General features: G+C 44.0%; 1 pseudogene across 1 annotated transcript in view; it reads right to left on the bottom strand.

The window, feature by feature from the left end:
• Positions 1-25,429, bottom strand: part of LOC147672971 (sulfotransferase 6B1-like) — a 232,054-nt pseudogene that overhangs the window by 102,389 nt on the left and 104,236 nt on the right. Inside the window, exons 4-5 of the transcript XR_015303468.1 lie at positions 8,734-8,860; positions 1,645-1,739 (exon numbers count right to left, since the gene is read on the bottom strand). The product of XR_015303468.1 is annotated as a sulfotransferase 6B1-like (transcript). The remainder of the gene's footprint in view (positions 1-1,644; positions 1,740-8,733; positions 8,861-25,429) is intronic.

Below are 25,429 nucleotides of genomic sequence, written 5' to 3'. Positions count from 1 at the left end.
TACCCTCAATATATTTCATGGCAAGGCTCTGCATGGAACTGTAATGCTCTTGGGAGATGTGAACAGGACAGCAGAACTCTCAACATATTACATGGCAAGGACATGCTGGAAATTGTAATGAACTTGATATATGTGAACAAGACAGCGGTACCCTCAACATATTACATGTCCAGGGTATGCAGGGAACTGTAATGAACTTGATACATGTGAACATTACAGAGGTACCCTCAACATATTTCCCACCAAGGACACACAGGTAACGTTAATTACCATGGTATATCTGAAACGTATAGCTGTAACCTCAACATATTACATGCCAAGCACACATATGAATTGTAATGAATTTGGTATATGTAAACAGGACAGCAGTACCCTCAACATACTACATGCCAAAAACACACAGGAAGCTGTAATGAACTTGGTATATGTAAACAGGACAGCAGTACCTTCAACATACTACATGCCAAAAACACAGAGGAAGCTGTAATGAACTTGGTATATGTAAACAGGACAGCAGTACCCTCAACATACTACATGCCAAAGACAAACAGGAAACTGTAATTAAATTAGTATATGTAAACAAGACAGCTGTTCCCTCAACACACTATATGCCAATTACATGCTGGGTACCGCAATAAACTTAGCATATGTAAACAGGACAGCAGTACCCTCAACATATTACATGCCAGGGACACATTAGTAACTGTAATGAACTTGGTATATATGAACAGGACAGTGGTACCCTCAAAATACTACCTGCCAGAGACATCAAGGTCTTCTACACGTGTCCCCTCTCACACTGTGGAATCTGTGTGTATGTTGGATGGACAGTGTGCATGGTGGATCCGCCTTTGCTCGGTATTAAATTCCTAAACTCCTCATAATTGAACCTGTGCAGCAGAAGGGCAGCAGTTTGACATACAAGTGTTCTTTTCTGTCAGCTAAACCTTTGCTGGATGCCTCTTCAGCAGGGGCGGCTCATTCGCAATGGCGGGGGAGTGTCGCCCCACTGGCTCAGAGCCAGCATGTAAAAGATAAAATGATTTACTATATTTGTTTTATTTTTAATTTGTGGGCTCTGAACAAGAGTTTGAGGGGTAGGCCGGGGTCATGGGGGGAGGACTAGTTTGCGCACTTTTAAGTGTGCATATATGTTTGGGTGGCCGTCTTAGACCAGACAAACACACATGTGCACTTAGGTCTCTCCAACCGAGCTGTATTGAACTGCCGGTTTGTAGAAACCGCACAGACACCCTGCCCTGAGCGGAGCGTCAAACCAGCCCGCTCAGGCCAATCCCTGAGCTGTTCTCATAGCATGCTGCTATGTCCCGGTGTCGGCTGGGACCAGGAAGCAGCAGAACACAGAGGCGCAAGGAGCAATGCAGCCAGCAGTTACAGGAAAGTGGTTTTTTTCTTAACTGTTAACCCCTCTCCATGCTCCCCCACATCCTCTCAACCCACCTCACCACCTCTTCACTGTGTCAGCCGCCAATACTCTTCGGGACCAGCAGAGCAGAGATGGGGATGTGCTGAGTAACTGTCTTCAAGCCATTATGTCATTTAAGTCTCAAACAACTATGTATATATTCCAAGTGGATGCTAAACCCCACAATGTGATGGAAACCACCGGCAAACACTTCTTACCGCTTTCATGTCTTCGAACATTAGGACCATCACATTGTCATCGTCTATATGTTCATTCCAGGCAACTGCATATTCAAACCATGAACCGTAGGTCACTGAAACAGAAAGGCATGTAGGTGAAGTAGTGTCACCGCAAACAGCGGCTACACGAAATTTTTGCACTTTTCTACCCTACAGATGAACAGATCAACAATCTACTTTTCAGAATTAACCCTACTCTGTCCATTACATTCTGCACAAATGGCCAAAGCTTTTTTGTGGTCACAAAGACTGATTTGCACAATCGGCGCCTTTGCTACTACAAAATAGCCTTTGGGTATGTTCAGAACCCTAAGGGGGATTCAGTCGCTTGATACTAAATCGCAAAATAGTGTTGCCACTACATACCGAATTGCAAATTAAAAAAGGCATGTGTTGGGTGTAACTTCCAATTTGTGATTTCTAATGATATGAACCAATGGTCACAAATCATTGAAAGGTTACCGACACCCCACAGGAGGTAGTAAGCCACTCGCAAACATGAAGGGGGCTCTTAGGGACCCATTCCTCTTTGTCATTGATGTAAAAAACATTTTTTAGGAGTAGACAGTGGTCTCTCTGAGTCTGCTTTCTGGTAAAAAAAAATAGTTTTACAACCTTTTCTTCTTTAAACCCATCCTGTTTTCCATTCAGAAAAACAGGCTGTGCTCAGAAAATAAGATTGCTTTATTTAAAAGCAATCACAGACATGGAGGTATGCTGACCCCAGCAGGCCACCATCCATGTGATGATGGGTCTCAGTTTACGACCTACCTCATGCATAGCAGTGAAGTAGGTCCAATTTCACCCCCTACAAATTGGAATTTTGTGAACCATGTTTGCAATTTTGTGACCCATGTTTTAATGTATATGTTGGTTTATAAAAATTCAGTGTATTGGAATAAAGTTGGTGGAGAAATTGTGACCACTTCTGCTGAATGCTGTGTACAAACATAAAGCCCAAAGTCCTGAATCTTTGAAGCTAATAAATAAAAATTAATCTTGGGGGTCGAGAGAAAATGGAAATGTGCAGCCTGTAATAAAGTGGTGTTCTACATTAGCGAAGCACACCTACCTACATCTAACAAGCATAGGCAAGGCCAATAGGTCTGGAGTTGTCCGCCAGCCTTTTGGCAGCTCTTGGTTTGTATGGTCATGGCTTTTTTAAAGCTTTATTGTTCGGGAAGCTGCTGGGTCCTCATCAATCTAAAAACAAATATTGACTACAGACAAAAAAGTTGATGTTTTCAAAAAAGCACATTACCATAGTACTCCCTGGCACTGAAAGGAACTACTTTGTGTGTGGGTGTGCCCATTGTGAAAAGGCAGCATGCCATAACTGGCAGTGAAGTCAGCCAATGGCTGAAGGGGGCTGACACATTTCTCCTCGATGCATGCTTGAGTGTGTTGGAGAAAAACGTGAATGAAACAATCACAGACAAATGGATGACGTGTGGCTGAAAATCCCTATAAGTAACCATGACAGACACATATTTTTTGTAAAATCAAAAAGTCTTGGCTAACATCCCTACTCTTTAAATTTAAAACTAAAACATTTCATTTTTCTTATTGAAAAGCTATATGGGATGTTACTTTATTTAAAAGCAAACACAGAGGTGGTGGTCTGCTGGCTCCAGGAGGCCCCCATCCCTGTGTTTTCTGCGATTCCAACGGGTCTCAAATTGTGGCCTACCTCATGAATATTGATGAGGAAGGTCTATTTTGACACCATTAGAAATCTCTAACTGTGTCAAAGACTCATTAGTACATAGGTGATTGTAATCAGGGCTGGACTGGGGACTCGAAGCAGCCCTGGCTATTTAGTCACACCAGCCGCCGGATGAAGGGTGGGCGCAAGAGTGAAGCACCGCTGCTTTTGTTACCGGGCACCAATATTGCAGCACCGCTGCAAAACCGGCTCCCAGCAACAACACCGTCCCCCATGGCTGCAGCACCATCCCCACCCTTCCAGCCTCCTGGGGAATTGCCCGAAGCCTAATATGGCCGGTCCGGCCCGGTTTGCAATAACCGAATAGAGAATCTCAAAAATCTACCATTGTCTGGAGGAAAGGAACAGCCACATACAACTCTGACTTCACATGTTCCTCACATTCCCTTATGTTTTCCATGAAGTTAAGTGCAGGATACCTTCCAACGCAGTTCTGCGCACCACGATAGGCGCACCTCTGGACCATTACAAGGCTCGGTGCCCCATTTTGATGCTCCGAGCTGTTTCCGAAAAGTGCACCAGTAAAGCACATATAATGGCATTATGGTCCGGCTGAACCAGGTGAAACATTGCTGGTTGTCTACACATCTGCAAGACTCCAGAGGTGGAGCACCCTCTGGACGTCTGTACTGACAACACGCGTGCATGTCTGTCAGACCCCATTCAAGAAGCCACGGGGGAGGCAGGGGCTACTGGACGTCAACAATGGGGTTGAGGGCACTCGCCTCTGATGACTCTGAAAACTGGGCCAAGGACACCCCTTTCTGTCTTGATTCTCAGAGTAGCGAGGACGGGCAGTCACAGGCTTCACAGGGGGAAGTTGGCGGTTGCTCGAGCTCAGATCTTAACCATCAATCAACAACCTAATAAAGTGAATGTTCAGCCCAGTGCTTTTCTTTTAAAGAAAGTAAGGGGCAGATTCACAAGCCCCTTGCAACACTTTTACGCCGCTGTTGCGTCACTTTTGTGACGCGGCGTAAACAATGCACCACTTTGCGACTTATTTACAACGTGACGCATCTAGGCAGATGCGTCACGTTGTAAAGCCCTGCACCACATGAAACCTGCGTCAGGTTTCATGTGGGCGTTCTGTCGCAGGGTGGGCGTTACCTCGCAGGATAGCCCCATTAAACTGACGCAGTGAAATCTACAAGATTTCACTGAGTCAGTTTTACGACGCTGTTGTGTCGAATCCTTACGCCTGCTTAAAGCAGGTGTAAGGAGTGACGCACCACGTTGAGTATGGGTTGCCCCTGTGCATTGCAGGAGTTGCGTCGCGCTTGCGACGCGACTTCAGCAATGCGCCGCCCATACGCCACAAGATGCGACACGCATCTTCCATTCCTTGCACCATGGTGCGCCACATTTTAAATGCGGGGCATCTGTGGTGGCGGAAGGAGGGGATTGCATTACGCATCTGTTCTGGCGCATCCCTGCTGCTTTGCAGAGATGCGCCAGAACATGTAAATATGTCCCAAAGTACTTTAGTCATACAATGGTAGAATATACACACTACTTTGAATAAAAACAAGGAGGTGTCCCTGGCTGCTATGTCAGTTGTCCCGGAGGCTGTCTCTCTCCCTCGCTGTTGCCTGGCTCTCAGGGACTTCTAGGTGATCTCCCTTCTATCTCTAGGGGCCAAGTGGAGTATCATGAATCTAGCCCAGGTGCCATTCAATCACCCCCAGTATGTAATTGCGCTCAATCTCCAGTCTCTTACCCCTTCACCGGTTAATCAGATCTCTCTGGGTCACTTTCAGGATGCCCAGTGCTCCAAAGAGCGAGGGCGCACCCACAGGCAGTTCTGGAGTGCCTTCGTCTCAGGTGGTGGGCCCTGTTCAGTGGCCGACCTGCTCTCACTCTTGTTCTTGGTCGCCATGAACAGCAGTCCTGAGATGTTGCAGTCCTGTTTTTTTTGTTGATAAGAGCCTCCTCGCAAGGATCTGCAGGCGGCCGATCTGACCTTCGTTGAGGCCAGCTGGATCATAGGTGTAGCTCCCAATAAGGCCTTCGATGCTTGGGCAGTTCCAGTCAGTTTTTGTCATAATGAGTACCGGTGCCCAAAGCACTGCTCAAAATATAGAGGCCGGTGCTATTAAATGTCCTCTCTCTGAATACCAAGGCTGCATAGTCCAGAATCCACCTCAGGCCTCTTGAATCCACTGCCGGATGCTCCCTGCTCCTGTATCTCAATCTAGCAGGCTCCAGCGTTCTTCCTTGTTGACGGATTTCCCGCCTTCTCTTCCTTCTTCTATCCCTTTTTGTGTTTACCCTCTCTTGGTCTCTGGGAACAGCAGCTAAGGAGAAATACGTGTCAGTGGGCTGCACCGCCCCAAACATGAGTGCCGAAGGACTCCACCAGCAACCACTGGCTCAAACTAAGCTCGGGTCCTACCCCTCACACATACAATCCACCAAATGGCACTGCTCACTAAGGGTATTCAGGGGATCCCTTTCTCTCCCCCCTTCAGTATGTAGGTGTCCTCCCTCCAGCAGCAGGAATATGAGTAAGAAGACTTCCACTGGAGAAGAGCACAGTCCCTCCGCCTTGGGCAACGTCAGGCAGAAGTCATCCAAAAGGGATCCCACTGGTCTCCATTGCTGTGGCCCACATATCCACACTGTGCATGTAGCACAAAGACTAGACACACCAACATACGTACATGCTGTGTGTACTAGGGCAAAGGACTTGGAAAGCACACAGAAGCAGAAGTTTACATGGTTGCGCAGTAGACCTTCATTTCAGTGTCTCAGATAATAGGGTCTGGGACACATGATGGATTCTAGAGCACGGTACGCTGCCACCATCACTCTACAAGCTGAACCCAGTCACAGGGACAGTAGTTCTCTGAGTAAAATATGGTCTGATTGTGTGCGCCCTTCCTGGAACACAGGCCAAGCGAGTGACTGAATGAAATGTGACTTATATAGCACATGGCTACTCCAAGGAGTGTCCTAGTGCTGTGGACGTCAGCAACCTTACAGAGTAAAATCGAACTGTCTATCAGCTTTTTCTGAACAAACGAAATAGAGCCCTATGTGCCCGATTTACAGAACTAACTTAAGACAAAATCCTAAACTTACAACTTTTGGTATTCACAGAAGTTAGGATTTTGTCTTAAGACAAACTTAAGACAAAATTCTAACTTCTGTGAATACCAAAAGTAGTACGTTTAAGATTTTGTCTTAAATTAGTTCAGTGAATCGAGCCCACTAAGCGTAAGTCGAGGGGGAGCTTGTTACATGCAGATGGCACTAGATAAGAGAAAGCAAAAGACACATAGATGATGTACGGAATGCAGAGCTAATCAAACATTCAACGCCAGTCAAGAGATCTGGGTTAAATCCATCGTTCTTTTGCTCACCATGCCACCCCAGTTTAGACTCAGCCATATGCAAATCAGTCTTGACCCTTTGCCTCATGGGAACAGTCCAGCCTGAACTGCCAAGCCAGGTCCTCCCTGGATGGGAAACAAGCATCCTGGGACCGGTTTCGGGGCATCACCCCTCATCAGCCAGGCAAGCTTGAATCCAGTGGCACAGTGAGCCCGGGACCCACATCTAGGTATACCCAGCGCACTTAGGGCGAGAAAGCAAGACACACAGATGATGGACAGAATGCAGAACAAATCAAACCTTCAACCTCAGTCACAGATCTGGGTTAAAACCATCGTTCTTTTGCTGACCATGCCACCCCATTTTAGACCCAGCCATATGCAAATCAGTCTTGACCCTGTGCCTCATGGGAACAGTCCAGCCCGAACTGACAGTTCAGGGAGGACCTGGCAAGCCAGGTCCTCCCTGAAATGGAAACAAGCATCCTGGGACCAGTTTCAGGGCATCACCCCTCATCAGCCAGGCAAGCTTGAATCCAGTGGCACAGTGAGCCCGGGACCCATGTCTTGGCATACTCAGCATGCTTAGGGCAAGAAAGCAAAAGACACACAGATGATGGACGGAATGCAGAGCGAATCAAACATTCAACCACAGTCAAGAAAACTGGGCTAAATCCATCTTTCTTTTTCTCACTATGCCCCCCCAGTTAAGACTCATGGGAACAGTCCAGCCCAAACTGCCAAGCCAGGTCCTCCCTGGACCAAAATCAAGCATCCTGGGACAGGTTTTGCTACGCCACCAGATTCAAGCTATCCTGGCTGATGAGGGGTGAAACTCCGAAACCAGTCCAAGGATGCTTGTTTCCGCGTCCAGAGAGGACCTGGCCTGGTAGTTCGGTCTGGATTATTCCCGCGGGGAACAGGGTAAAGACTGATTTGCATATGGCTGGAGCCAAACTGGAGTGGCGTGACTTATAAAAAAAGGATGTGATTGGGGTGAATGTTCGATTGATTCAACATTCTGTCCATCATCTGTTCTTTTTACAATTGTCACCCTAAGTGGGAAGGGTATGCCCAGACCTGCGTTCCGTGCTTGCCACATCACCAGATTCAAGCTATCCTTGCTGATGAGGAGTGAAACCCCAAAACCAGTCCTAGGATGCTTGTTTCTAGTCCGGGGAGGACCTGGCCTGGCAGTTCGGGCTGGACTGTTCCCATGGGAAACCGGGTCAAGGCTGATCTTCATATGGCTGGGCCAAACTGGAATGGCGTGGCATGAAAAGAACCAATGGATTTAATACAGATCTGTTAGTGGGGGTGAATGTTCAATTGATTCAGATTTCCGTCAATCATCTGTTCATTTTACACCTAGATAAGAGAAGGCACGTCCCCTGCTCTAGTGCAGCGAATCCTAGGGATCTTAGACTGAAGACGGATTTCTAGAGGGGACGTAAAAGCTACTTTATGTCCAGAGGTAGCCTGCACCTGTATGATGAAGTGTCTTGTGGACCAGTACTAGTGTTTTAAACAGTATCCTCTTCCTTATTGGGAGCCATTGGAGAGCGTATAGGTGCGAGGGACACATGCATTCTAGGAGGTAGGCTAAGGAGCTACGTGGTGCCATGTTCAGGAGTAATTGAAGTCTGTGGATCAGGTAGTCGGGAAGTCCAAATACAGGGCATTTCTATAGTTCAACCTCGAGGCGAATAGTGCCTGGACAACAGACTTCCTAGCAGAGAATGAAAGGAAACACAAGAACTTTTTTAGTATGTGCAGTAGCCCAAAACATGTGCCTACCTCAGACATGCCACATTCCTACTGCAGCATTCCCACTCTTTATCCATCTGATGTAACCTGAACAAAAGACACCGCACTTTTCACAAGGAAGAAGGCTGTGATGCTCTTCCACAGCGCAACGCGCCCTTAACCATGGCGGCCCACTGGAGACGCCATTGACAACAAGGTTTTCAAACACTCTTCATCCATTTTCGATAAAAATAAAATTACCTTTTCCGCTGATGAACTGCTCGAAACACTCATCCCAGGAGTTGTAGATAGGAACTACAGACAAACTATTAAGGAAGTGGAACAGCGACACTGCAGTGTCTTTGGGATTTCGAAACACCACCAAAGTCTGTTGGGAAGAATCAAACAGTGTAAACAAGAACACAATAAAGAGCCTTCAATTCTGTAATTTTTTAAGAAGGCTGACATGCAAAAATTCAATAATGCACATTAAAAGATCACACTACCAGACCCAGTCATAACAGAACTACACTCTCTAGGTAACATTCACCTCTCTTCATTAAACTGCTGTATCAGTTTACAGAAAGCTGAGTCCATGGCCTGCATAGCAATGGACCAAACCACTCTTCGCAGGATGCTGAATGTTCTTTGTTTTCTCTACTGCATGAGAGAGGGGAGATGGGGCAAGGCCAGCGACGGCGGTTGGCCGTCATGTGTGCCAGTTGAACCCAGACCTGAACCAGAGACAGACTTTTGGCTCTAGTCAGGCTGGGACCTTCATTTGCTCTCCCATCTATACTTAGGGGCCCATTAGGATGGTGAGCGGATTGCTCGGGACCCCGCCAGGCTGGCAGTAGCCACCGCCAGCCTGGCGGGTGTAATCCGCTCACCATTCCCACCTAAATTCCCCCCCCCGCCATAGTAGGATGGTGGGGGGACCGCGGCAGACGGAAAGACCGTCTGCCGCTTTTCCGGCGACCGGGGCGGAAAAGGTTTAAAATGGTGGCGGTGTCTAATAGACACCGCCAGCCATATTATGATGGGCTTGTCTAGATGCCTTCGTCGCCACGGAAAGGCATGCGGTCTTCACACTGGGGGCCCCCTGCGGGCCCCCAGAGTGAAGAAGAGGTGGGGGGTGCACACAGGGGGGTACCTGTGGTACCCCATGCATTTGCATAAACAAACCGGCAGGCACCCCACTTTGTCTATGCAAATGCATTAATGCATTGTTAGCATTGTGGCGGGCGGTGCTGAGAGCACCGCCCGTCACAATGCTAACAATGCAGGATGTGCCCGCCACTGTGGCGGGCACATCCTAATATCCCCCCCCGGGACCCCTGCCCTATGGCGGGCGGTCCAAACCCCGATAGGATGACGGGCACACAAAGTCTGCCCGTCATCCTAATAGGCCTCTTAGTCTCAAAAAGCAGGCTTAGCCCATGAGAATCACAAACTGTGTCTTTAAACAGCACAGGTGTTCCCAGGGAGCACTGCACTTACAAGCTCACCCCAACACAGCATGGGTGTCCCTTAGGTCACTTAGAATTTATTTATAGACGTTGGCATCACAAAGCGATGCTATACATCAGCTACACAGATTTTATTTATGGGAATTTTAAAGAGCATCAGGTTATTAGGTTTATACAGGTCTCAGCATAAAAGAGCAGAGATACACCTCTGCTTCACAAATTGCACAGAATCAGTCCTCACACAGCAGAGCTCGCGGGGCCTGGTGATGGTACACCCAAGGTGCACCTTGTGAGCGCACTTGGGAATCTTAAGCCGTAAACTCTCCAGAGGAATCCTCCTGTAATCCTGCATTAAATGCCATTCTCAACAGAACGCTCCTCTGCTACCTTTACAAAGGCTTCAAGACTCACATGCAAACTCTTGTCTTTAGGCCAGCCTTTTTTGACAAATAAACAATCATTCCACTCCTGCTCGGTACAGATAGAGACCTCTTCAAGGTCCACAGCAGCTCAAAGATAATACCTCAATACATCAATTTAAAACGCTTCACCATCATCCTAAAAAGGAAATCCTAAGAAGTGCCTACCCTGCCAGTTTTCCCTCAAGTATGTGAAGAACAAATTGATATTGCAAAACCCTTGAGGCTAATCTGCCAATCCTAGGGATAGAGTTACGTGCCTTCCCACCATTCAATGTATATGCATATATCAGTGGCTTGTGGTCAGTCCTCAAAATGACATTTCTGCACCATACATAACAGCCACATTTATCCAAAGCACAACCACAATTCATTAGTTACTTGTCAATTACCGAATAATGTAACTTTGCCTCTATTAAAGAATGCAAATCCACATCATAATGCATCGTCACCTCTTGCTCATCCGTTCCATTAGTAAAGAGTGCGCTCAGACCATGGTAGCTTGCATGCGCTGGAATGATACATGATTTCAAAGGATCATAGGGTAACAATGCACAAGCATCAGCTATTTGCCCCTTAATCTATTCAAATGCCTTTTAACAAACTGAATCCCACACAAACAGAACTTTTTTCTTAATTATTGAAACATCTAATTTAGGAGGCATAGTCAGATATTCAATTCAATTCAATATCAACTTTATTCGGTAGTTTTGAAAAAACACCATAAAAGTTCAGATAGAATAAAAACACAGTTACAATTGTATGAGAAAAGGGTTAAAAAGATTATTAAATGTACATTTTGTTTAAAAAAAAATACATGGAAGTAAGAAGTGCATCACAATTTCATTAGGGCAAATTTTTCCCACATGTGCAAAGACGTACAGTTTTTCTGTTATCTCAGTCCCTTCGTTAATATGTATAATCGATGTTGTTCCAAGTTATAAATTTGTGCGGTGGCGTATACAGAATTTAAGGTAAGATACAATCGCTTTCGCATAGTTTTCATTTTCCAGGAATTGTAGTGCCAAATACGCTGGGCGACATTGACGGAGACCCCAGAACTTCAAGATAGGGAGTATCCAGTGCTTCCGGGGCTCGCTATAGAATTTGCAGAATAGCATTGTGTGTATCGTTGATTGTGGCGATACCAAATCACAAGGGCACATAGAGGTAGTAGAAGTCCTGACATTTTGCTCAGGAAATGCAACTAGTAGATGGAACAAATCAAGTCTGAAGCGGGTAAGCAGCATTCTTTCAAACTGTGTTATTTTGAAATTTAGGTAAGGTTCAGCAGAGAACGCAGTCTGGACTAGCAGGGAATGTTGGACTGATGGCTTGTGGACCTCGGATAATAAGCGTAGCTGACGTAGATGAGTTAAACACTCCCTTTTTAAGGTCTTTTTAGGGATTTCCTCTATCAGCGATGGGTGGTCAAAGTATTTCCTATATCCAAGATCTGTCAATAACGCTTTGACGTACGACAGCCATTTGATTTTCTTAGCGTGGTCTAGCGTTAAAATATCTTGTATAATCGTCCTGGTCAAGTGGCATTGCTCGGTAACCCATATTCTGCGCCACAGCATTATTGGTTGTAGTTTTATGATGTCAGTGATGTAGTCAATGCCCAGCTCAGAGTGGCAGGCATAAGTGGAGCAGGTTTTGGGCACCGCCAGCAAATATCTAAGGAAGGAGTTCTCTATTGTTTGTATTGAGTCCACGTTTTTAAAACCCCAAATCCCCGCCCCGTATGTTGCAGTGCTTACACATTTTGCATTATATATTTGCACTAGTTCTTTAATTGGTCTCTGCCCCAATCTCTGCGAGAAGGTTTTTAGTGATGATGTCTCTCGGAGGAAAATCAATTTTCTTGTATTAATGGCTGGGGTCCATTTGAATTTTTCGTCAATGACAATCCCTAAGTAGGGGTAGGTTTTAGTCCTGTCCAGGTGTTCGCCCTGCGCCCTTAGCTTCCTGTGTCTTACATTTCTTTTCTCCCCTGCGTGCATTGTGTACGTTTTTTTTGCGTTTAGTTTCAGGTTTAAACTTGCCATAAAATCACAGTATCTGTTCAGGGCCATTTGTAATTCGTTTGTTGTTCTTGCTAGGATAACAGCATCGTCCGCATATAGAAGTGCTGGTATCTGCCGACGAGCTTTTGCCGGGAGGTCCTTGCTGCCTTGTAGCATGGCAGCCTCTAGGCCATTCGTGTAGAGGGTGAATAGGAAGGGGGCCAATACGCACCCCTGCCTGACCCCCTTTTCCACTCTGAAGAAGTTAGTGAGCTCGCCCTTTGTCCCAAATCTTACCCTGCCAGTGGTGCCTGTATATAGTTCGCGTAGGAAATCCACAATTGGCGTAGGAACGCCCATTTTCAAGATTGTATTCCACAGCATTGAGTGTGCCACGCAATCAAATGCTGCGGAAAGATCGACATAGGCCATGTGGAATGAGGACCCTTTGGCGTCCAGGTATTTGCTCGCCAGTAGGGACAGGTTTAGGGCCTGGTCAATTGTTCCTAGTCCCTCCCGGAAGCCATATTGTAGATCGGAAATAATTTTGTGATCTATGGCCCACTCCTGGAGGCGGTCAAGTAATATTCGTCCTGCCATTTTGCCTAGGGAGTCCAGGAGGGAGATCGGCCTGTAGCATGTTGGACTATTTCGATCTATCTAGTCAGATATAAAATGTAAATAAAACTCAAAAAATTCCATAAATGCCTTCAAACCATGAAATGAAATGAAATGAAAGAGGGTTTTGTAAAGCGCATTACTACCCGAAGGCCTCGTAGCGCTGTAAATGAATATCTCTGAGGGTCTACTGAGTTATTTAGAAAAAAGGAAGGTTTTAAGAGTTTTGCGGAATTTTAAAAGATTGGACTCGTTATGGAGCGTGGAAGGTAAAGAGTTCCAAATCATGGTCGCATTCAGGGAGAAGTAGCGTCCACCCCACCTGGCCCGTTTGATCTTGCGTGTTGTTTCCAGAAAGGCCGTGCTGGAACGCAGTGATCTTTGGGGATGGTAAGGGGTGGCAAAGGAACAGATCATTGCGGGGGCGTTTTTCAACATGGCCTTATGCATTATGCACATAGCCTTGAATTTTACTCTGGCTTGGATGGGCAGCCAGTGTAAATTTCTCAGGGCAGCAGTGCCCGAGTGACTACGGGACAGGCCTAGCAGTAGACGTGCTTCTGCGTTCTGAGTGACTTGAGCTTTTAAAGTGTGCTGGTCGGTGCACCCAGATATAAAGCATTCCCATAATCGAGACGGGACAGGATGATGGCCTGGACCATTATCCTGCAGGACTGAAAAGGGAGAAGTGGTAGAATTTTCCGCAACATACGCATCAGCCCGAAGCAGGTGGCGGAGAGTATTGTGGCTTGCTGGTTAAAGCTAAGGGTATTATCCAGCCACTTGCCCAAGCTTTTGTCTTTGTCTTTGGTTGGATGAGTCTCCTTAACAGCTTTGATAAGACTAGGCCATAGTTTACACCACCTTTCGTCACTATATGTCTCATATTTTCAACCTGTTGCTTAAGAATTTGACATATTCTTCTTTTGGCTACTACTCTGAATTTTTGGAAAATGCCAAGGACTATGTACAGTATAGCATCATGTGCCTCACTGTTTGAAGCATAAATCAAAACATCATCCTCAAATACAGCAACACCTTATATATCCTTGATTATATGATACATAATCTACTGAAAAACATAGGCTGTCCAAGCCAATCCATAGGAAATTCAACAGTACTGGAAAGACCCAATAGGCAAAGTAAAAGCAGTCAAATGTCTTGATTCTGTGTTCAAAACTTCTTGTTGTTAAGCTGTGAGCGCTGTCTTCGTGAACCACAGCACCACCCATAATTATTCTTAGCATGGTATATGCCTCAGCCCAAATTTCCTAGTTCAAGTTAAGCAGGTTGACACTCTCTCTCGGTTCACCCCTGAGCTTGCAAGCTACAACTAAGGTGAATGAATGATTACGTATTTATATCGCGCATGACTACCCGAAGGCATCCCAGCGCTTAGACCAACGTTCATTCTCAGAGTCTAGGTAAACAGGAGGGTTTCAGCATCTTCCTGAAATTAAGATGGTTGCCTTCCAATCTGATGTGATGTGGAAGATTATTCCAGAGTTTTGAGGCCTGTAGGGTGAAGCGTCGGCCCCCCATACGCACTCTCCTTATTTTAGGGACTGCCAAGAAGTTCTTGTTGTGAGATCTTAATTCCCGACCAGGGGAATACGGGCAGAATATTGATTGCATCAGTGCAGGTCCTAATTTATTGACTACTTTGTGGACCGTAGTCAGGGCTTTAAATTCGATCCTCTGTTGCACTGGCAGCCATTGAAGCTGACGGAGTGCAGGTTTGGCAGAAGTTCTCCGTGGGACGTTCAGCAACATACGTGCAGCATAGTTCTGCACGGTCTGCAGGATCTTAATTGTCCCTTGAGGGGTGCCTAAATATAGTGCATTAGAGTAGTCTAGGCGTGATAATATCAACGCCTGTACTAAGATCCTTGTGGCTTCAAAGGGGAGAAGGGTGATGATTTTCCTCAGGAGCCTCATGAGTGCATAGCATGTGGCAGCTACCTTCCGGGCCTGTACTGAAAAATTAAGAGCTGGGTCCATCCACACCCCAAGGCTCTTAATTTGTGTTTTGGGCTTAGGTGGTTGGCCAAGACTATCCGGCCACCATTCCTCCACCGTGGTAGGTGCCTTGTGTCCCAGCATCATCACCTCTGTTTTTGCCGCATTAAGTTTTAGGAAGGATTCATCCATCCATTCCCGAACTTTATTAAGACAGGTAGAGAGATTTTCAAAAGGGGCATCGTGAGTGGTTAAAGAGATAATGAGTTGTGTGTCGTCTGCGTACGTTACCAGTTGTACTCCCCAGGGGAGCACCACCTCAGCCAAAGGCCTCATGTAAATGATAAATAAGGTAGGGCTGAGGGACGAACCCTGGGGGACAAGGAAGATTCTATTGGTTCAATGTTGGCCCAAGACAAAAAATATGCCATTCTTTTTCAAGATCCTTTCTGATACTGATAGGTACACCTCAACGTTTGTGTTTGATAGGAATTGCCCTTTGTGTGACCCTGTCTTCTTTTTAAAACTTTAGATTCTTCCCAGTTCTCCAGAAAAGTCTCTATGATAGCTTACCATTAATACCACTTAAACAGTACTTGCTCTTTGACACCAGATCAAAAAGGCCTTGGAGAAACCATCCTAAAATGTTCACCCTGTTAGTGGCCACATACATCTTTCTTTATATTCCTCTACCCTTGAATTTAAGTATGTCTTTAAATTGTCCTTATAGGCCAATGTTCAGTCGCTCACATGATATGGGGCCCAATCAGAAAGGCCTGCTTTTCTTTTTTCCCCAGTGTTTCCTGAAAAGCTCCCTTATTATCATGGTGATCCTTGCTCCTGATTCTATCAATAGGTGTAGGATCTAATCCTTCACCCCAATATCTACGCATGTTTCTACACAGTCAAAAGGGTTGTTTTCATTCATACATTCTCATTTGAAACCACTAGAACCATGTCATGCATTCCTTCTTGTAAATATGTAATGTCAGCACCATCATCTCCTTATTGTTGTGCAACATTAGTAACGTTGTCACTACTCTATTTGGCACTCTAGCATCTTTGGCAATATGACCCAACTTATTGCACTTCTCATGACGTTGAATATTACATACATTTATTTGTTGGAAATACTGTTCAATGGACGTGTTTCCCTTGATCTAAATTCTCTTGGTAATCTGTCCCTTTCTTGCTTAACTAAACAGATTGACTCCACCCTGGAATTGTTCAGTTCTCCTACTCAACCTTGAAATGTTTCTATATTTGTAGCCATTTTTGTTGTTTATTCAAAAGATGTATTAACTAAAGAGAGCATTTTTTGCTTTAGTCCTTTGTACCATTTGTCACAAAGGAGTTGATCAGTGAAACCTTCATATTCACAATCTGCTACAAGTCTCGGTAAAACAATGACATGTGAATCAATATTTCCTCCTTGTCTCTGAACCACAATACCGGGTTGGACGCCAAAGCGTCTTTCTAGCTTCTTAATTACTTCTTGGTATTCAAATCAAATCAAATTTCTTTATTCGGTACTTAGAAAGATACCATTAAAGAACATGAAAATACATACATACAATAATTTGATAAAAATATTTAAAAAATACTTCTTGGTATTCATTTTAAAGTTCACATTCGGTTAATTCAATGTTTGGCAGATGTTTGAAAATCATCCTTTCCTCAAATCCCAACAAATGTAAATGAAGGAATTTCTTTCATTTGGATCTCAATCTTGAAGTACCCATTGCTCCCAAATAAGTTTTAAAAGCTCATACTACTGTCTACTGTGTAATTGATGGATCTAAGGAATTTCAAAAAATGGAGGCGGTTGATCTACTGATTGCATGGCAGAAAGAATAAGAAGTAGATATGAGAATCAAGATTAAAATTGCAATCCTAAATTGCAATTATAAATGCCTGAGAATCAAGGAAAGAGTAATACCAGATAAGCAATGTCAACCAGACAGATGGCAGAGGAATGTATCACAGTCCAGGTAAAATAATTTGTGTTAAGGACGATTAGTCTGGAACATTGAAACTGGTGAACATGTAACACCATAAGCATGAAAATCACTATTAACTTGTTACAACAGCTCTGTGATTTAATACCCTAAATTTTATTTCAATATGTCACTCAGCATTGTGATGTGTTTGTCACAATCAGACTGATGCATTTCTGGCTCCTTTGGTAGAACTGGAACTCTTGTATTCTTTATAAGCCTAAATAACCGCATAGTGAGTGTCACGGGTTGTGGAGCTGACACGATAGTGCTGTGGTTTGAAAATAGAATATATAGGCCTTGGAACCTAAGATGTATTCCACTGCAAGTTGCTGACACTACATGGCCTTGTGACATGCATGCCATTGATAGAGCGAGGTACAGAAAATGTTGTGTGTACCCCATTCAGATCAATCACCCCCATAACAAAGTAAATATATTAATTTTGATTGCTGTGCATTAATAAAAACACACACATTACATGTGGGAAATGCTTTGCACTAACAGGTTTGATTAACATATTATTTGAAGATGTAAAACGCATGTTTAATCTATTTTGTGCATTTGAGTAGTGTAATAGTGCATGTCTATGTTGTACTGTACATTGTGCATTGCATGCTGCTTTTCTGCTTCATTTTTTTAATGGCTTGCAGTGTGATGCTTTTCTGCAAGGTAACAGTTTTAAAGGATAAATATTAGCACTGGTGGGTGGGGGGACAGAAAACACTTATATTCTGTGTATTTACATTTTCTTTTTGTGTTTATCGTAGTTTTGGTTCGTTGCCAAATCCAAAATGGCTTCGCTTTTCCCGATTCTGCGCAGTAGAAAAACCTTACATCATTTTGCTGAGAGAAGCTCATCCATGCTCTGTGCTTCACTGAAAACCTTGCAACTTCAGCTGACTATATTCGAGGCTGGTGAGTGGCTGTGGGCCAAAATGATAACCACGAGAACAGCTGAATGTCTGCCAAGTATAAAAGTCAAATGCCTTCCAAAAATGACCACGTGGAAACAGCTGAATCACTGAAAATGAACATTTAAAGGCCTGATGATGAACCGGAACAGTCAAACTTTTATTTATCAGTTTGTCAAACAAAGTTATTCCCAGACATCCTGGAAGTTAAGAAATGCATGGACAATCGAATTTGTATCTGTCAGCTTTTTATTCAGGAAGTTATTCATGGACATCCTGAAAATTAACAAATACATTGTAAATTAACGGACATCCTGAGAGCTCAGAACTGCAATGTCATGACCAATCAGAGAACGGGAAACGACAAGTGTTGAAACATTTGAGGGTAGAGAGCCAGCAAATAAAGTATAAATATCAGAGCAAAATTGGAGTTTATTGACACAGAAGCTGATCGCAGAAAGATGCTGTTTGCACTGCAGCTGTTTACAGAGATGCTGGGAGCATGAAACTATGCCAGAAGGCTCACTGATAACCCCTGTAGGTTGGAGATCGTAACGGGACACTAGGATAAGAGTTGCACCTGAGGAGGCCTGGGTTAGTAAGTATAGATTGGGTTTAGTGCTGGGTAGGAAGGTTTTAGTGTATAAATCTTTAGAATTAAATGCATGTTTTAACTATGGTTCTCTGATCTTTTCATGAAGAATTTCTCTTTCAGTTACATGACCAAAGATGCATAGATTAGTTTAGTAGAATTATTGAAGAAAACAAATGTTGGTGTTCAAATCTGTGCTTAAAAGGTATCCTGTCATAGGAGAGAATTCACTCAACCCATTATATATATATATATATATATATATATATATATATATATATATATATATATATATATATATATATATTTGCAAGGTTCTGGGGTAAAGTGTGTGTGTGTGTGTGTGTGTGTGTGTGTGTGTGTGTGTGTGTGTGTGCGTGGGTGTGTGTGTGTGTGTGTGTGTGTGTGACTTGGTGTGTTGTAGTTCGGTGTTATGGGCCCCACCGGAGTGACCTGGACCCTGGGTTGGTGATATTTCTGGGTGGGCGCTGCATCACCATGTGAGGGACAAGGTTTGTCCCGCAGCATTCTTGATTTCTGACTGCGTCTCTGCAGACTTTGGTGTTTTGAAATGCAACCAACATTCCATATGCTTTTAGGTGGCCAATGATAGAGCGCTTTTCTTCAAGCAAATTCTGGTGCAAATCCAGGTTCAAGAAGCAATCTTTGAGGCCTGTTTAGTTTTGCATGAGGTTAAGCATCAGAATCAATACAGTTCAATACTGTGAAGCAAATTAGGAACCAAAAGCAAGACAGATTGTTATTTTTAAACCATGAAGGTTTATTAAATGAATAGCAAAGGTACAAATTCATATGCTCAAATCAGTTATAAATCATCAATCGATGGCTGTATAAGTCAACATATACCTAAAGGAAATTCAAAATCATTGAAGCAAAGTGAACTATTCTAAAGTTGTCTCAAAATAAAGTCAAAAAAAGTAGTTCTACCATAGAGTACTCCGCACCCTGCCCTAGCCAGGTAAATGTCAGGGTAGTTCTAGACAGAAGACAGGACAATGAGGTTCTGCTGCAAATCCTCTGAAAGGCACGAGAAAGGCATCTGGGAAAGTGTCTGAACTCTCACCTACGCAACATTAAATCACACAATTCTAACACTTGATCCACGTACACATGATTCCTACACAAACGACCAATCAGTTTAAGCTACTACACATTGAGGTCACTCAGTGCAAACAATGTTGATAGCCACTATACTTTATACATCTGCAATTGTTAAATGTTGGTGGACCAGCATCCACAGTGGGGGGGGGGGGAGGGCACGGTTAGCCATCACTGAGAGTAGGGGGGAGTGCCCCAGGGGGTTGAATGGTGTGGGCGTTGGAAGAAGGAGAGGGGGCTGCCCGTGGCCTCTGTAGGGGCCACCCTAAAAGGGCGGCCCTTAAGTGCCATTTGGGCACTAACACACCCCTCACTAGTGGTTGGACTCCAGTTAGGAGTCCTCTCACGGTGGCATTGCATACTTTTGTATGGAATAAACCTGCAGCAATATTTTCCCATTACAAAAATTGTCTTGGGTATTTATTTATTCTTGCATGCTCAGACTGTGGGTGGGGGAAGTTGTCAATAATGGCACTATATATATATATATATATATATATATATATATATATATATATATATATATATTGCAAGGTTCTGGGGTAAAGTGTGTGTGTGTGTGTGTGTGTGTGTGTGTGTGTGTGTGTGTGTGTGCGTGGGTGTGTGTGTGTGTGTGTGTGTGTGTGACTTGGTGTGTTGTAGTTCGGTGTTATGGGCCCCACCGGAGTGACCTGGACCCTGGGTTGGTGATATTTCTGGGTGGGCGCTGCATCACCATGTGAGGGACAAGGTTTGTCCCGCAGCATTCTTGATTTCTGACTGCGTCTCTGCAGACTTTGGTGTTTTGAAATGCAACCAACATTCCATATGCTTTTAGGTGGCCAATGATAGAGCGCTTTTCTTCAAGCAAATTCTGGTGCAAATCCAGGTTCAAGAAGCAATCTTTGAGGCCTGTTTAGTTTTGCATGAGGTTAAGCATCAGAATCAATACAGTTCAATACTGTGAAGCAAATTAGGAACCAAAAGCAAGACAGATTGTTATTTTTAAACCATGAAGGTTTATTAAATGAATAGCAAAGGTACAAATTCATATGCTCAAATCAGTTATAAATCATCAATCGATGGCTGTATAAGTCAACATATACCTAAAGGGAATTCAAAATCATTGAAGCAAAGTGAACTATTCTAAAGTTGTCTCAAAATAAAGTCAAAAAAAGTAGTTCTACCATAGAGTACTCCGCACCCTGCCCTAGCCAGGTAAATGTCAGGGTAGTTCTAGACAGAAGACAGGACAATGAGGTTCTGCTGCAAATCCTCTGAAAGGCACGAGAAAGGCATCTGGGAAAGTGTCTGAACTCTCACCTACGCAACATTAAATCACACAATTCTAACACTTGATCCACGTACACATGATTCCTACACAAACGACCAATCAGTTTAAGCTACTACACATTGAGGTCACTCAGTGCAAACAATGTTGATAGCCACTATACTTTATACATCTGCAATTGTTAAATGTTGGTGGACCAGCATCCACAGTGGGGGGGGGGGAGGGCACGGTTAGCCATCACTGAGAGTAGGGGGGAGTGCCCCAGGGGGTTGAATGGTGTGGGCGTTGGAAGAAGGAGAGGGGGCTGCCCGTGGCCTCTGTAGGGGCCACCCTAAAAGGGCGGCCCTTAAGTGCCATTTGGGCACTAACACACCCCTCACTAGTGGTTGGACTCCAGTTAGGAGTCCTCTCACGGTGGCATTGCATACTTTTGTATGGAATAAACCTGCAGCAATATTTTCCCATTACAAAAATTGTCTTGGGTATTTATTTATTCTTGCATGCTCAGACTGTGGGTGGGGGAAGTTGTCAATAATGGCACTATGAGAGGAGCTCTCTGCCCCCAGCCTATTGCATCCCATGGGGTGCTAGGGGGGGTGTAGTCCCTGTCAATGCACATAGAGGGGTGCCGGAAAAGTGGCAGAGACCCATGGTGCAGAGAGGGGTCGATACGTGTATGTGTCCGAGGGGAAGGGTGGAAGTGTGAGAGGGTGGAGGGCAGGAGTGGGAAAGATGGAGGATTAAAGACCGGGGAGAAGGAGATTGTAGGTGTGGAGGGATAGACGAGTGATACGAGAAAGATAAGGGTGCGGGAGCTAGAGAGAGGGAATAGGAGGGAGGGTGAAGGGGGAAGAGGGGACCGCTGGAAGGGAGGGAAGGGAGGGAGGGTAGGGGAAGAAAGGGGATGAAGGGTGGAGGGGAAAGGGGGTATCGCAAGGACAATGATTGGCCTAGGTCAAGGCCTCACAGCATCTCGCCAAGAAGGGTCATCATGGTCCGCAGGTATATGGGCCTCTTCGGTCATAATTGAGGGGTGCAGGGGGGGCACATTTTAGGGATTGTCTCGTAAGGAGGGTGCCATGTATGCCTGAACATCTCCATGAGGAACAGGAGGGGGAGAGCAGACACCCCTGGCGTGTACCCCACTGAATCTGGAGGGGAGATTATAACAATCCCCAGAGTTGACCTAGGCCATTGGACAGTCCCCGAGCAGGTGCACCTTGGTAATGAATTGGTCCCCAAGGCCAAACCTTTTCAAGGTTGCAAAGAGGTATCCCCATTTGATGTGATCAATGCTTTCCATCATCAAGGGAGAGGGCCAATGCATCGACAGGTATGTCTTTGGCCGCCAAGAGGGTGCAGGCGTGGGTGCGGAGATGGTTCCTGGAGGAACGTCCTGTGACAAAGCCCACCTGCGTGGGGTGTATCAGAAGGGGAATGACTCTGCTGAGGCGCTCTGCCAGAATGCTGATGAGGATTTTGAGGTCTCCATTCAGCAGGGATATGAATGAGTGGATTCTGCAGGAGAAGGATGGCTCAGCAACTGATGTCGCAATTGTTGATCAGAGGATAGAGAGGGTCAAGTAGAAATTCAGTTTATTCCTTGATCAACAGTACAGAGCCACCCTAGTGCACCTCGGACCTCAGTCCCCCAACAGTTCACTGGAAATTTGTAAAACAAATGCTCCCCTGATTACACCATAGAGTGTTCCAAGGTATGGTGGCCTAGGTGGACAAAACATGGCTACTTACTGGAAGGAACATTGAGAATCTCTGTACTGAAGGTACTAGAGAAGCCTGCAGGGTCGGGCTTCGCCACAGCTATCAGCCAGGCTACCACAATCTAAAGTCCTGACCTCTGAAGGCAGATTTACCTCTGCCTTAGAAAAGTATGATGCGTGGGGCTTACTACAATAGAGGGATCCCTTAATCAATCAATCAATCAATCAATCAATCAATCAATCTATCAGTACTTGTAAAGTACAGCTTATCACCCGCGTGGGGATCCAGGCACTGGGTTGCTGGGTTTACTCCAAGGGCCAGGTCTTGAGCCTCTTCCTAAAGCCGGTCAGTGAGGGTGATGTTCAGAGGAGGTGGAGGGGGAGGGTGTTCCAGGACTTGGCTGCGAGGTGGGAAAAGTAACTCTGCTCCTATTTCTTGATGAAATAAACATGAAATAAACCAGCGAGAGGACCAGGATTGCACAGAGAGTCAGCAAAGAGCTGGTAACTTCACACTTGAAGCCCAGACTCACCGCAGAGTGCCGGATCTCCATCTCTCATCAGACTATCCCAGCACTCTGACGGAGACCGCACCAGGGTCTCTCCATACTCACACTTCATTGCTATTACTTTTCTTACTTGTATTGCTTTCAGTTCGGCATTCAATCTGATTTTTACTTACTGAACTTATGCAAAGCACAAGCCTTCCCAAGTCCTTTAGCCAACCCCCCCCCCCCCCCCCCCCCCCCCCAGTACACCCACTGAATAGGGACACCAAAGGAAGCTTGTGCAGAGGGTCTGGTCCCCACGCCTTGTTGCCAAGCCCCAGAAGCAACTGGCCAATGCAAATGTCAAGATGTTGGCCAAGATCTGAGAAGGGTACTGCATGAACTTGTCACATGGACCTCTGCGTGCTCTTAAAAAAGAAACTGAAATGTTTCATTTTTTTAAAATAATGCATTCCATTTTCCTTTAACGAAAACGGGCTGCATTTTTTTAAAAACTGCTTTATTGAAAAAGCAGTCACAGACATGGTGGTCTGCTGACCCCAGCAGGCCACCATCTCTGTGAGTGCTGGCCATTCCCAATGGTTTCCAAAAGGCAAACTGCCTCATGAATATGTAATGAGGAAGGTCCTTTACGACCCATTTGGGATTTACAAACAGTGTTTCAGACACTGCTGTACATCAGTGAATTGTGAGTCACAAAAAAAGGCAAGTTGAGGGTCACACATCTGTCCCGAAGTGATGAACTAGACTCCAGCACATCACTTTGTCTTTTTGCTTCCAGACCATGCACTTTTTTGCCCCTGCATCGTGCATACCAGTGCTTCAGTTGAGGCCAACAATCGTCCGCACTAGATGCTGTTTGCTGTACTCATAAGGATGGCAAGCTACATTTTTACCATTTCAAATTCTTTCACATTTACAGAGCATTTTAAAGTTGTCAATGTTACATTTACTTTTGTTATGTGTGCAATCTTTATTATTGTGCTAATATTTTGTAATTTTGGAAAAGTCGCTGCTCCCCTCAGACAGAGTTGCAGCTCCCCAGGGGATCACGGACCCCAGGTTAAGAACCGCTGGTGGTGAGGTATGATAAGAAAATCTGTGTCTGGACTGGAGGCGAGGATTATGCTTTTCAATCTGTATGGCAAAACTTTATACAGCCAATAAAAACAGTAAAAAAACGTTTTGTTAATATCGAAGTTAGTAATATCGTTAGTCAAAATATCGTTGTTAATAACATCGAAATTTATTTTTGGTGTTCTGTATTTTAGAATATGTGTTAAAAGTATAGTTTCTTTTTCTAATGTATGTTTAAAATGTTTAGAAGTAATGAATTTTATGTTTAGTAAGTTTTGCGTAAATTAATTAATGAATAATGATAATTAATTAATAGTTTGGTATTTAATAATTTATACAGTTAATTGTGTTAATGAATTTGTTATTAATTAGTTATTAATTGGTTATTAATAATTAATTGGTAAATATGTTAATTGTGTAATTGTTTTAGGAGCAGTTTGTGGGTTTATAGGGGAGTAGGGTGGAAAGTAATTTAATTACAATTATTTAATTAATAATGTGTTTAATTATTATTTATGTATTTAATATTTTGTGTTGTTAATTATGTTAAATATTTTGTTAATAATTCGTTATTAATTGGATAATAATTATTAATAATTAATTGGTAAATATCTTAATTGTGTTGTTTTTTTAAGAGCGGATTGTGGGTTTATAGTGGAGTAGGGTGGGAAGTAACTAAATTACAATTCATTAATGGATAATTTTTATTAATTACTATTTGTGTATTTAATATTTCATATTGTTAATTGTGTTAACACCTTAGATGCGGCGCAAATATCCCTCCCCAGTGCTGCGCTGTCCATTGGAACTAGTGCTGAATGGACGTCCAATGGTCGTGCGCAGCACTGGGGAGGTAGTGCTGCCGTCGGCCAACGCTCCGACGCAGCACTTAGGAGGTTAGATAATTTGTTATTTATTAATTATTAATTGGCTATTCATTATTAATAATGAATTGGTAATTATGTAAATTGTGTCATTTTTTATGAGCTAGTTGTGTATTTAGAGGGGAGTAGTGCGGCAAGTAATTAAAAATTAATACAATTTGAAAAAGAACTCAGATAATATTTATTTATTGTTAGTTTATAGTCTTAATGGTATGAATTAATTTATGACTTTGTTTTTAATGTTATTGTGTATTGTTATTAGTTAATTAATTGTTAAGGAATTATGTTAAGTCTGTCATGTTTTACAATAGTGGTAGTGTAATTTATAGGGGTATTTGATGAGAGGTAAATTATTTTTTATTATTTAAGTATTTGTTAATTACTATTTCATATTTTGCTG

This window comes from Lissotriton vulgaris (assembly GCF_964263255.1).
Source record: "Lissotriton vulgaris chromosome 7 unlocalized genomic scaffold, aLisVul1.2 SUPER_7_unloc_1, whole genome shotgun sequence".
NCBI classification, from domain to species: Eukaryota; Metazoa; Chordata; class Amphibia; order Caudata; family Salamandridae; genus Lissotriton; species Lissotriton vulgaris.
This window is presented reverse-complemented; position numbering and strand designations above follow the sequence as displayed.